The 14,805-nt window shown below is 40.2% G+C and overlaps 1 long non-coding RNA gene across 1 annotated transcript in view; it reads left to right on the top strand.

Moving 5' to 3' along the window:
* LOC118478434 overlaps nucleotides 1-14,805 on the top strand; it is a 137,980-nt gene that overhangs the window by 99,701 nt on the left and 23,474 nt on the right. The window lies entirely within an intron of this gene.

Genomic DNA, 14,805 nt, shown 5'->3' with positions numbered 1-14,805 from the left:
GGGGGGGGTGCAGATAGGTATAGCCTAAACTGAGGTAAGTACGCCCCAGTTGTCTAAGTGAAGAAAAACAGGCATGTCCAATTTTTTACGGATGTGTGGTGCTTAACGTACCGAGACTGACCCACGATTCAACTGCCCAGTTTGTTCTGCGTCTTTCTCAACGTGTGTACTCATTGGATAGTGCTATTTCACTCAGTAAGTGTTGTTGGTTTTTTTGGTGTTTTTTTTTTTTACACCAACGGATGTTTTTGGATGTTGTCTTTGCTCTAGGGCTAAATTTACACTTGTGTTGTATTCTGTTTTTGTATTTTCTTTTAAAAATGTGTCTTTTATACCCGCTGATGGTACACGGTATCTAAAGAGCAAAAGATGACTCACTTAAAGGGGATTAACACCGTCATTTCTGCACTTTATATCCACAAAACTTCGAGTAAATGAAATTCAACAAGGGGGCCTTCAGGTTTATGAATATCTAGAAGCCGGCCGACCAACAACACACAAGAAAGGGATACTTTGAGCCTAACCCTAACCCTTACCCTAACTCTTGTATAGTTTGTTCAGTAGACCTTGTCAGTGGAACTCCTCCCAGAAAGCCAATTGACGTGTTTAAGAAATGTCAAGTTTAAAAATGAAAATCAAAATTGAATAACACGCAAAATTGCACTTCTTAAGCAACAATGGTGAGACCAGCCCGTTTTTCGCTTCAAGGCAAAGACAGTAAAACCACGACTGCCACAGCAGACGAATATCTCTCCGTGCGGAGAAAAGTTTGTAGCAGGTTGGCGGAAGAGAAGGCGTTATAATAACAATGCTCTTATGTAGCGGTCTGGTTATAATGGGATTTGGTCCTCACCTACGTACTTACTCTGACCGTCTAGGGTACCAATGTTCTTGCTCTAAGCGTCTAGGGTACCAATGTTCTTGCTCTGACCGTCTAGGGTACCAATGTTCTTGCTCTGAGCGTCTAGGTCCCCACACATCAAGAGTGGCCCTTGTATGGTTGCAAGAAAGATTTTTTGGGAACGCCTTATAAGCCGAAAGCTAACAAATGAATGCCCCCCCTACACTTTTACACACACACACACACACACACACACACACACACACACACACACACACACACACACACACACACACACACACACACTTTTTGCCTCTTCAATTACTACGTATGGGGTTTTTGACAGTGTCATGCAAAGTCTACGGAGACAACCCACACATAATCGAACAGTTGAAATATAATGTCTTAACAGGGCGCCAAAAGAATAGGCCCTTAAAAATGCTGCCGGGTAATTAAAATTTTCAATCAGCGTATTGGAACGTAAATGTAGAAAAGTCATTAATGGTCAACACATGGGGATTTAATATCCATCACCACCCTGGGTTTATTTGGCGATATCAATTTTGTACAAATCTGTTCATTAAATGCACAAACAGATACTCTGTAAAATATTACAATAATGTTTGGTTAAGTTTTGCATTTCATTCATTTTTGGTTGAAATTTTTAAAACTTTATATTTGTTCAACATTTTCGTTATTTATTCTCATAATATTGACAACGGTAATGTCCCCCTGGTTGAATTTCATTTCTTCGAAGCTTTGCTGAATTTGGCCCAAAGATGACCTTGTTAAACCCCCGTGGCGTTGCTACTGACTGAAGTGTCTTTGGGCCTTTCCCAAAGGGGGGGGGGGGTATTAACATGTTCTTATTCACAGTAGAATTATAAATGGGCTGTTTCATCAATGTCATGCTCATAACTGTCCCTAAACTGCAACGGGGAACTGCTACGTTTTCTTTCCTTACCCTTCATCATCATCGGGTGCCTTGCCGACTAGTGTGGGTGATCATGGACCTCTACTTCACACTGTCTTGCGTTGCAGCAATGGTGTCTGTTGTTCTTGCTGCTCTCTGCCATGTTGTCAACTTGTCCTATATCTCTTCCTTCTGTCTGCCTCTGCCTCTCTTTCCATCAAACTTGCCTGATGTTACAATATTATCCAATTCTTCTTTCCGTATTGTGTGTCCAATGAAATTTGCCTGTCGCTTTCGTATATTCGTCATAAGCTGTCGTCAGCAATTTTCTTCAACCAAGACTTCTTCATTTGTTTTTCTAGGTGTCCATGGGATAAGCAGCATGCGTCTTATGAACCACAACTATGTCTCCTCAATTGTTCTGTCCAGCTGTCTATTGATTGTCCATACTTTGCACCCGTATAATAAGATTGGCTCTATGTAACTTTTCAGTACTCTTTTTCTTGTTTCCAGTGACAGATTGATTTGTGAGCATCTGTTTAATTTTTCTTTTGCTTTGCAAATACGGATTTGTATTTATGTGTGACATCTCCCATCTGGTGATATAATGGTCCCCAAATTTCCTAATCCTTACAATCCATATTGTTCCTCTACTCACTTTGTATGTTTGTCACACTCTTGTGACCCGCTATTTGCCGGGTAGTCGAAGCAGACTTTGTTCTGGTGAATCTAGAGAGGTGAGCAGGGCAAGCCTGATTCCCTGTAAGGACTTATCTGTTGACAACATCCCCTTGGCGCTCATATGACCTTATGTAGTCAGCTGCGAGCGCCGTAAAAACTCTACTAAAACTAAAAACGGACCTAGTTATTAGCTTTGAAATGAGTCCTCATGTTTTAGACAACCGGTACTTGACCGTCTTTCTTTCCTCTAAACTCTAAGTGCACTAATTGGTATTCTCTTTTTTATCAGCGTATGCATTGTATTGTTAATGTCTGTCTATCTGTGTGTGTTTGTTTTACGAGGCAGTAGATAGTCGTATTATGTCTATCTATTGTTTGTCTTAGCAGTGTGTGAATTTCATTGCGTTTGTCTATTTGTTCATGTTGATGTCTGTGTGTCTGTATTTTGTGTGTGTTTGTGTGTGTGGATGTATGTATGTATGTATGTATCCGAAATTGCCTAAATAGTTCTCGGGGGGGGGGGGGGGGGGGGGGGGGGGGGCGTAAAACATCTTCAAATACAATTTGGTCGCTTCTAAGCACAAGGCGGCTATCCCAAAAATTGCTGTTTCGAGAAAATCGAAAGTAAAGTTTTTGGACCCTTATTCAGTTTCTTTAAAAGACAAGGACAGTTTTCTCTATAACCAAACATATATACATACCAATGAAACCAAACTTCTCCTACATGTAGGGCAATGTCCTCTTTTGTTGTAGGTCAAGATTTCTGGATAACCCCGAAATCTGGGTTTAGTCCGGTTGTCCTTGAAAGCGACCAATTTACAGTCTGACCTCCTCTTCATCAGCACAAAAAAGTAATTAAGACAATCGGATTATTTCCCCCTTCCCCTCTACCCAACCTCCGCTCTCTTTTCTGACTTGCTCTCTTTCTCTCTCTCCCGCTCTCTCTCCCCCCCTCTCTCTCTCTCTCTCTGCCTGTCTGTCTGTCTGTCTGTCTGTCTCTCTCTCTCTCTGTGTCTCTCTGTGTCTCTCCTCTCTCTCTCTCTCTCTCTCTCTCTCTCTCTCTCTCGTTCTGTCTCGCTCTCCCCCCATCTCTCTCTCTTTTCTCAATCTCACTCTCTCTCTCTCTCTTTTCTCCCTGTCTCTCCCCCTCCTTCCTCTCTCTCTCTCTCTCTCTCTCTCTCTCTCTCTCTCTCTCTCTCTCTCTCTCTCTCTCTCTCTGTGTGTTGCTCATATCTGTCGGTGTGATTGGTTGCAAGGTGACACAGGTAGGTCCAGTTTTTTTTTTTTACTTTTGGGGGTGGTGGGGGAGGTTTGGTGTTTTTCCTGTGTTATCTCTGTCTGTCCCTGAAGGTGATTAGAGGATAACACTGGTAGACTTACTTCTTTTTTCCTACTCAATTAATTGTTTCTGTCTGAAGAGATGGGTAAGTTGCGCACGTTAAAGATCCCTTGGTGGTCTAAAATCGATCAGAGTAAGCTTCAGCCGCCACCCGGGAAAAGTTCGAAATTTCCTACCAACTGAAAATATTAGGCGAGTTATGTGCGCTCATACGACATATGCAGTTGCGAGCACCATAAAACACCCACCAAAAAAGAAAAAAGAGATGGTTGGGTTTTTTTCTTTCCTACTCTAGTTTCTGTCTGGAGAAGACTGTTGCAGGGCACCTTGATTATAGCTTGTTCGTTCGTTTTAGTAAGTGTTGTACGGCGCTTGCAACTGCATCAGGTCATATGATCATGCGGCACACATTTTTGTGGCGTCGGTGGCCTAGTGGTTAGGCTCTCGGACTCGCAACCGTAAGGTCGTGGGTTCGAATCCTGTCAGGGCCCGACGTTGTGTCCTTGGGAAAGGCACTTTACACGAATTTTCCTCACTTCACCCAGGTGGAAATGGGTACCCAGCTATAGACAGTGAAAGATCTTGTCAGTTTGATAGTGTTTGAGCGCGTGAAATCCGCAGCTTGCACTGTATGCTTCCCGGGAAGCTGAGAATGTTTCGGAGTGTTCTATGGTCTGCTGGGGTAATAATATAGTGTAAAGCGCATAGAGCCTGCTGTTGAGCGGGGATATGCGCTATACAAATGCTATCTATCTATTGTTATTACAATTATAGCTTGTTCACTTTCGTTTGACCGCAGTTAAAACAAGATAAAAATGAAATCGCTATTTTCAATCGTCTCAGATCTTTGCAAATGGGACTAAAAGTTGGATGACCAACAAAATCTAAAAGCCCCTTCATTAAAGGTTATTGCAAACTTCAGTTCCGAACTGTTTTCTTTGATGTAAGCCATATTCGGATAAGAAAAATAATGGGGGATTTACAGCATACACCAAAAATATTTTCTTCAACTCCACACTTTAACGTTCGCCAAAGAAACACGATTCAAGAGACGAAGTGAATAATTTACGAGACTGGTGGAGACGTCAAGAAATCGACAAACATGCACTGAAATGTGAGGGCAGGGTGGTGTCGCTGTCTCAAAATGAGTAATTTGTTGGTAAGTCTTTTATTTTAGTGGTCCTGTGTATGCATCCAAAGAGCAGTTTTTAATATAGAGCCCAAAAAAGAAAAACTAAATCTATTTGTTATTGGAACAAGACCTTTTAAAAAGCTAATCTTTGTTTGGTCGTGGGCCTTTAAAAGTGCCAAGTTAAGTTTTGTGGGCATTTGTAAATTTTTAAAGAGCTTCATTTGTACGTCTTCAAAATCAAACGACAGCGAACAGGCTGTAGATCATGTTCCTTTTTATTTCCACTGACTGCTCACTACACAGAATCTGTCGGGATTCGAAGATTCGCTACATATCCGGATTCGTGTAGCTGTGTGGGTTGAGTTTTTTTTTTTTTTTTCAGTTGCACCAAGACCCAAGAACTGAACGAGCTCGTCTTTCCTGTATTTATCTCTGAAACAAACGACCAACTCAAATCTCCCAATATTTCCCTGTCCGGATATGACGTTATCTCATCTAGTTCCGTTCCTTCCCCATTCATTGTTTTGGCACTGTGTAATCATGTCGTCTGCCCACACACTGCTGGGTCAGTGAAGGGTAATATTGCAAATTTGTTATCTACAGAGAAACACAAATCGAAGAAACGGAGAGCGCATTTCTATTTAAGTTATAATATAAAAAGGACAGAGATTGAAAAGGCTGCAAATGTTTGGAGGGGGGGGGGGTGTCGTTTATTTGTTTGTTGGTTTTAGTTTGTTGTTTTCTTGGCTTGATTTCTTTTATTGTTGTTTTTTGCTTTTTAAAAAAAAAATTTATTATCGAAAAAAGAACATAAAACACAGAAACTATATTAAGGGATTCTGGGTATAATAAAAATAGACGCCTTGCACACCATCTTCTTTCAGTAATCATTCCTAATGCTATATGATTTTCAGAAAAAAACGAACTTTTCCACTAGCTGCTCTAAGTGTTCTGTATGGAAAGTATTTATCTATGCTAAATCAGTGGGTGGTTGGCTGGTGCTCTGTTATGATTTGTTTCTTCCTTCCTGTCAAACACCTATAGTACTCACCTTCCTTCCTTCTTTTTTATAGTTTGTAACTCTCTTGTAACACCCCTAATCTTCTGGCGCTCATATGACCTTATGCAGTTGCGAGCGCCGTAAAACCTCTACTAAAACAAAAACGATGCTAAATCGTATACATTATACAGACGCCGGCGTTTTGGGGTGTAGCTGTTTGTCGTTTCGTCATTGTCCGAGTATCACCATCTTTCTGCCTGGACACAAGGTCGAAGCAACGCATCTCCTGAATTGTGAATTAAAGACTGTCGATTCGGGCATTAACCTTCTACCTTTAGGATGCCTATTATGTAGAAAATAACAGATACCTTTTTCTCGCTTTCTCTTTCTCTGTCTCTGCCTCCTCTGTCTCTCTCCCTCTCCTCCCCCCCCCCCCCCTCTCTCTCTCTCTCTCTCTCTCTCTCTCTCTCTCTCTCTCTCTCTCTCTCTCTCTCTCTCTCTCTTTCTCTGTCTCTGTCTCTGTCTCTGTCTCTCTGTCTCTCTCTCTCTCTCTCTCTCTCTCTCACACAAAGAACGGAAAACACACACACACACACACACACACACACACACACATATATATATATATATATATATATACAAACAGACTCGTAATATATAATATTTGCAAATAGGTCGTTTCGCGTTTGTGTGTGGGAGATAGATAGATAGATCGATAGATAGGTAGATAGATAGATAGATAGATAGATAGATAGATAGATAGATAGATAGATAGATGTATGTATGTATGTATGTATGTATGTATGTATGTATGTATGTATGTATGTATGTATGTATGTATGTATGTATGTATGTATGTAGGTACGTATGTACGTATGTACGTATGGTGTGTGCGGGTATGTGTGTGTGCGCGCGTGTGTGTGTTTGTGTGTGAGTGTGTAATGTTACACAATGTCTTCACCTTATTTCACTGCCCTTTTGTGATCTTTGTTGTTTTTTCACCCCCCGCATTGCTGTTATGTCAGCGTTGTTTTTTTTGTTTTTTTTGGGGGGTGGGGTGGGAGAAAGGGGGGGGGGGTGGCAGCCTTTCGGTTAATGGCCGTCCACATACAGACAAATGATGTCCCTTGCCCAGACGCCACGACGTCACTAGCCCCACATAAATCATTCTGGTTATCAAGGAACAGGAGATTCGAAAGTGACTTTTTTCCCTCTGCATTACTGCTGATCTTGCTGTTTTGTTTGTTTGTTTGGTGGGTTGTTTGTTTGTTTGTTTGTTTGTTTGTTTGTTTGATTGATTGGTTGTTTGTCTGCTGGTTTTTTTGTTGTTGTTGATGTTGTTTATTTTTGGTGCTGTTGTGTGTTGCTGTGTATTGCGAGAAGTTGAAGACCATCACGGTTAGGTCCGACTAACTTTTTTTCTGCTATCGCCATCTGTTGTGTCTGTCCGTCCCCCCCCCCCCCCCCCCCCAATGACTGAGTAACCTTTATTGCGTCGATTAGCTTCTCTTTACTCAGACGCAAAGAAACTAGCCATCGGGGCTTCGTTTTGTTTTTCGTCTGTCTGTCTATCCTTGAGGTATTTTTTAAGATATTTTTACTGGGTGTGAGAAAACGGTTAATTGGATGTCGGCACTGGAATGTTTCTATGTCTATGTTGTTTTTGTCTGTCTGTCTGTGTACTATTTTTTTTCTTCAGGGATAACTCACAGTTGTGTTGGTTAGCTGTTCTTCAAGAGCAAACAAAACAAGTAATGAACATATTATTATATGAGGCATCGTGGTAAACTCAGGCTCTCGTCAAAATATTGAAATCCAAGAAACAAACATTTTTCCTGCAGATGGGCAATTTTTTTTTCAAAATTTCTTTTTTAAGACCAACACATTCTACATCCATTTAAGAACACATTGCCATGTGAATTTTACTGAAAAGGCACAAAATAATATGTAATTTTTCAGTTTTCAAGATCTCTCAAGTTATTGATATTACCAGACTTTGGAAGCTATTTTCCAGCTAACTTTGCTCTGAAAGCAGGCGACCCTCACCTCTTTCAATCGCAAATACCATGACTGCTATTCAAGATAGACCATCGTTTTTTTAAATCCAAAGCAAAGCAAATAAACAAGCTTTACGATGATACCATTAATTCCACATGCCCAAAAATTGACGAGTGCCTGATTCCACCGTGTCTTGACACATATTATCTTAAGGCCTCAATATATTACTTTCTTGTGATAAGCCACCCGCTCATGTAAACATATGTGAGACGTGCTGACAAAATATTTCGCAATCCATAAATGAAAAACTTGGCTGGAAATCGACACTGCGGTCAAATTTGTACATTTTCTGTTGATGCCATATTCTTTAAGCTTTAAGTATAAAATGCCTTTTATTATTTCATGCTTATAAATTGTAAAACTTCAAATCTAAGCCTGATATATCTATTTCTATAAGGCTCGAATCCGAGAAGTAGCTCATTTTGTCAACATGCTTCACATATTTTTGTATGTTAAACACTCTGGCGTGGTAAAAGGTTCTGGGATGTCATCCGATTGCCCTACTTTTTGGAGCTCCAGTGGCTCAGTTGGTATCACCCTGGACAATGAAGTGGATGGCCCTTGTTCCCATCCCAAACGGTGCTGTCCACCCGTGTGGCTTGGTCCTATCGGAAATAGACGTTAACACCTTGTCACACCTTGTCCACAGTGTTAGGGTCCCTACAGTCGAAACATGTCCATCTCTGCTCTCCACCCCCCCCCCCTCTTCAGGATCCACCATAGAGTCTGTCTGCTTATAGTCTCCGTCATAATCTGGTTGGAGATCCGTCGGACTGGTCCACACAGGTGGCTGTGTTTCCCTTCTCCTCTTTGGATCCCCTTCTCCTTCAATCTACCTAGGGTGTGGGAACCGCTATCTCGCCTATTCTTCCTCAAATTTTCCCTTACAGCGGTAAGGACGGTTGGTGGGTCCAGTGTCAAATTCCCTCCTCCCACATTTGCTTCTCCAGCCAGCTTGTCTGCTCTCTCGTAGCCGGTTACCCCTGCATGGCCCGGGCAGAAGATCCAGACCTTAAATAGACGTTTAATGTAATGTAAATAGCCCCTCACCATGTTGGAACCAGCGTAAAATCTATACAAAAGCACAAGCCTACTGTCTTAATTTTCTTCTGTTGTTCCAGTAAGTGATTTACGTTTGGGTGGGGGGGGAGGGGGGGGGTTAACGCGCTGAACTACAACGTGGTATGCCCTGGTTAAAATTGTCGACGGGCGCTTTTCGAAATTAGCTTGTTTCTGGATTTTTCCGACTCTCCAAAACAGCCGTTTGTTACCATGGGAGATTGAATTTGAAATTGTGGGGCATTGATTTGTCAGTCACCTCGCAGTAATTGTAAGTCTTTTAAGGATACCATAAAGTGTCTTATTTTTTTCTTGCACGAAATGGCTGTTATTATTCTCGATTTCGTTCTTCTCTTCACTCCAACAAAAATGACAGTTATTACGCCAATGTGCTTCTCTTTACCCAGAAGCTAAATTGGCACTTTAGTTTTGATGTGTGTCTCTTTTCTCATTAATAAAAACATCTAACTGATTTTGTGTCGATGTAAGTGGTTGGGGGTGGGGGGGGGGGGGGTGCTCAAATGTGGTTTGCATCTTCTTTCCTATCAAACATCTATCGTCCTTATCTCCTCTCCTTCTTTTATTATGTGTGTTACTCTATTGAAACACCTCTAATCTTCTGACGCTCGTATGACCTTATGCAATTTTGCGAGCGCCCTAAAACCTCTACTAAAACAACAAAAATACCCAAAACAATTTGTGTTGATACGTTTCTCTGTCCACTCACAAAGCAACCGCTGTTATGTCTATGTCTTTCTCTTTACTCAAATGAAACACAGAATAGGAGTGATCTTGATTTTTACCTTCACGAAGAGTTCGACTTATCCAACGAATTCATTGAAAAAAAAAATAATTTTTTAATGGCTGGTGGGGTAGATGGCGTGGTTGCGAGGAAATTGTAGGGGAGGGCGTGGGGTTTGAAGCTTTTTTCTCCTTTTGAATAGTTCTCCCATACATTTAATGATGATGATGATGATGATGAGGAGGAGGAGGAGGCGGAGGAGGAGGCGGAGGAGGAGGTGGAGGAGGACACATCGTCGGGCCCCTGACAGGATTCGAAGTCCAAGAGCATAACCACCAAGCCACCGACCGACCCAAAATTTAAGTAAAATTCCAAACACGTAAATATTTATACCGCGAAGACCACATGGAACACTTTGATGTTTTATCTTCTCTATTTTTGCCTACCAAAAGTAACAGATTAGCACTCATTACCCAAGGGTTACCTGTAGGCCAGGTTTCTGAAGTACTTTTTTCCCAGTTTAATGGTATCAAACTCAATCCATATCCCTTTCCTCTCTTTTTCCCAAATCAATCCGCTCCCCGAAATATTTTAGTACAGGGCATAACAAAAAATTCAAAACAAGAACAAAATAGTTGTCGTAGCACAAACAAACCAAGCACTTTATTTTAAAGTTGTTGTTTTTTTAAAAGTTCTTTTTGATCTGGAAGCGATTCCCAGGTGTGTCCGTCACGGCTGAGAAAAGTTCAACGTGTGGCCAAACGGTTTGTACCTTGAACAGCTGCTGTGCCACGAACACATCACACATGTGCCGACAGGAATCTCCATCTTCAATTTTCTCTTCTTAAAAAAAAAAAAAAAAAAAAAATTATGGAAAAGGCAACATGAGTTCATGTGGGTACGCATTCAGGTGTGTGCGTCTGCGATAGAGGTGGGCAAAATCCGAATAAATATCCGGATAATCTGATAATTCTCAATTAAAACATTATCCGAATTCAGACTCTTCAACTCTCTTTCCTAACCCGTTTGCCGAAGTGGGTGCACCCATTAGTTGAAATGATTCTAATACGTTTGTCGAAGTGGTTTTAACCCATTTGCCGAATCGGTTCATAACATATTATTTACCGAAAAGGTGCACTAGCATATTATCCGGATTTTTCTGAAGCGTTTCCATGCCCAGCCGTAGTCTGCGAACTCGGGGAAAACTGCCCCAATCAAGGGCGTAGATGCTTTCCGCATGTTATGTTACATTTATCTAACCCAGGGTCCATGGTGTAGTGGTTAGGCACTTCTCTCTGGTAGGTGGTTGGTGGGTGCTATGGTGTGGTTTGCTTCTTCTTTCTTATCAAACATCTATCATCCTTATCGCCCCTTCTTCTTTTTTATGTTTGTTACTCTCTTGTAACACCTCTAATCTTCTGGCGCTCATATGACCTTATGCAGTTGCGAGCGCCGTAAAACCTCTACTAAAACTAACTTGTCTCTCACGCGAAGAAGACCTAAGGTCATGTGCCGTATGGGAAGAATCTCTACCGGATATCTCCCCTCCCTTGTTCTGCTGAGACATTGTACCTCTCTCAGCCCAGGTTGGCCCAGACAGGCAGGGTCGCAGGGTCGAAAAACGCCTGGAATAGGAGTAAAACGCATCCAAAACGGAATCTAGAAAGGTTACAGTCAACAAGATACAAAAAAACAGGGTGTTTTATAAAGGTGTACCCACTTAAAGGGTAATAACTCGGTAATCTTTGCACTGCTTTCAACACAACTTCAAATAAATTAGAATTCAACTGCGATGGCATGAAGTTTGTAAAAAAGAAGAAAATCTATTATGTTCGAGAAATGAAAGTTTTAAAATTTTAGACAAAATTTGGTAAAACGCAAAATTTTACTTCATAACAATGTTCAGCGAAAGGGGAATGATCGGCATGTTCTGTTTTCAGGACAAAAGCGGTAAAACCGCTGTAGATGTCTCAGATGGATACCTCATGGTGCTGAGAATGTTTTGTAGAAGTTTGGAAAAAAGATGTTATTAATGTGCTGTAGAGGCCTGGTTCCAATTGCAAAAGGCCACACCCCACATGGCCCTTGTGTGGTTATAAGAAATTGTATGTAAGATATGTTTAGAGAACGCCCTATAAGCTGAAACTTTATAAATGAATAGTCATCATATTTCCCTTCAGTTCATCCCCTTCAATCATTACCTCTTGTTGTTGTTTTTTTTATTTTTTATTTATTATATTATTTGAAGGACAGAGTCTACGGAAACAAGCGCACTAACAACCGAAGAGTTAAAACTCAATATTCAATTAGACGTCCAATGAACCGACCAGAAAAGTGCCGAAGTGTTATTCAAAAATTTTAGTGGCATAATGGAGCTTGTAGTGAGAAAAATGGCCAATACCTGGAGATTTAAATAGCCATCACATCCCTGGGTTTATTTGGCAATACCAGTTTTGTATAAATTTGTTCTCCAGTTCACATATTATTATAGTGACTATTTAAAATGGAACAGTATGCTTGATTTTAAAGAAATTGTGAAACTTTACGGATCTCTCAAATTTAGTTGAATTATTTTGTGTGTTTGTGATGTTTTTCCTTTTATATTGCAAATGTAACGTCTCCGTGGCTGAATCTTATTTCTTCGAAATTTGACTAAAAACAAACCGAGTTATTGTCCTTTAAACGGGTTACATTTATTCTTGCAGGCACCATGAGATTTGTAGCATACAAAGGAAATCAACGTGAGACCCAGACCACGTTTACGTTAGTCCGTTTTCATAATCTGATATTTATCGTTTCTATTTTTATCCTTCAATGATGGTTTTTATCAGAAACAGAATATGTTGCCTTGAACAAATAGACTAGTAGAAGGAGAAGATGGCTGCAGTCTACATGAACGACGCGTCGTTCAGCTGTTCCCAATATCTTTCCTGTGTGACAAATGCCGTTTCCCAATGAGGTTTCTAGAAGTCGATGTTTCGTTTTCAAATCGGTTGTACAATTCCAGACCCCGGTGTTCTGTACCTTGCCACCAAAGACAAGACAACACTGTTTGTTGCACGGTGAGTTATTAAGGGGGGGCTACACCTGGGGGGCTATCTCGCTTATTAGTGGACCGAATTTTACCACATTTCACACATATAACAAGAATAGTAAGGAGTCTTGAAATCCGCAATCAAATTTATGAAAAAAGTTTCGTTTCCATGGATACGCCGCCATATTGGATTTTATTGGCATTTCTTACGTAATGAATACCGCACTTATCGCTCATGGAAATTGATTTTTTTTTTGCATGCGTGTTCACAAACATTAGATCTAAAAATTTGTCAGTTGTTTTTTTCCTAATCGAATTAGAAAATTTTTTATGAATTTTTTCCTGAGGTAGCATTCAAGTTTGCGAAAAATCCGTGAAAATCCACACTCCAGACACCACCAACAAAAATCTATTCCATATATCAAAAATTCAACCAAAAAAATTCATTCTGTGAAAATTTCATGAAGATTGGATGAAAAATTGTGGAGTTATTTAAAAAAGTATAGAGAAAAGTAGCATTTTGAGAAAACGGCCGATAAAGAAAAATTAAATCCATGTGGCCCATTTTGGTCACTAAACGAAGTCGATGACGTGGCAGAATATTATAATATGTATATTAGCCTCAAGAGTCAAGTTTTGCTAGCATCTGACCAACTATCCCTAAAGCGTCGGTGTCTACAGAGAAGAAACAAATTGCTTAGCTATTTTCCTACCCAACAGTCCCTCTTTAAAGTGGCAAAGCCATTTGGGCGACCATTTTTATCCTTTCTGGATATCATCAGATAAAGAAGATAACATCTCCTTTTGTTTAAAGCAAGTAAAATGTAATATTAATCAAATTAAGAGGCCATATATGTCCTACTAGAGACTAAAGCAAAGGATAATCTGAGCATAGTGCAATGGTTTTGTGAGTTTGAAACATGAGGGTGGGAGAGATTAAGAATTTTCCGAAATGCGAGCCATAAAACAGAAAGTGACAGCCACATAGCAAGGTTTGCTCAAGAGAATAAGACAATCAAACTTAGAGAATAATATTATGTATCACGACGAAGTCGAATCATGCGCCTGTCAATTTTTGGGCATGTGGAGTCATTGGTATCATCTTAAAGCTTCTTCATTTGTCTATTTTTTTTGTAGAAAAAAAAGCTCATCAAACTTGAAAAAAAAGTTTGAATATCTGCGATTGAAGGAGGTAGGGGTCACCTTGCATCAGCAGTAAAATTAACAGGAAAATGGCGGCTAAAGTTTGGTGACATCTTTAGTTTGAGAGTCCTTGGAAAAAAAATGTGCTCTTTAGTCAACGTTTTGTTTCAGAAAAATCAACCCAGTAATGTGTTTTATAATGCAGACAACCAGTGTTGAGAATAAAAACAAACATGTATTTGATGGAAATTGCCAAATTGCCGGTGAAATACTGATATCTTCTATTTCATTATTTTGACGGACGCCTGATTTCACTTCGAAGCCTCACTTATTAAGTAAACCAACAAGCGTAAGTTGAATCTTTATTTAATCAGTTTAATATTCTTTTGCCTTTTGCTCAGATATAATCAGTGTCTGGAGCTTTGTTCTTGTGTTGATCTGAAGTACAAAACCAATTAGTCATTTATCATGACAGTGTGTGTAGTTCTGTTGCTCTGTTAATGCTGGTTTACATTCTGCTTATTGTCAGCTACCAATATTTGTGTGAGAAATTCTTTGAAGTAGGTGAGCATTTCTCCCTTTTATACCCTTCTAATTTCTTTGCTAATAAACTTTTCTTTCTAGATTATAGTGCTTGTCGGATTGTACAATTCAATGGTGTAATACTTCAGTAAAACGAAAGATCCAAAACAAATAAGGGTCTGAGTGCCTAGAAAAGCAAAACCGGCTGTAATTCGAGAAAACAGTCCACTAACCGCTCACCGGCGTGGCTGTGTTGAGTTTGATCCTTTTGTGAGGAGAATTTTTATTGAGTAAGAGGAAAACGAATGGTTCTTCTCTCTCTCTCTCTCTCTCTCTCTCTC

Source organism: Aplysia californica, unplaced genomic scaffold, assembly GCF_000002075.1.
Source record: "Aplysia californica isolate F4 #8 unplaced genomic scaffold, AplCal3.0 scaffold00560, whole genome shotgun sequence".
Taxonomy (NCBI): Eukaryota; Metazoa; Mollusca; class Gastropoda; order Aplysiida; family Aplysiidae; genus Aplysia; species Aplysia californica.
The sequence above is the reverse complement of the archived record's forward strand: the minus strand, read 5'-3'. Positions and strand labels throughout refer to the sequence as shown.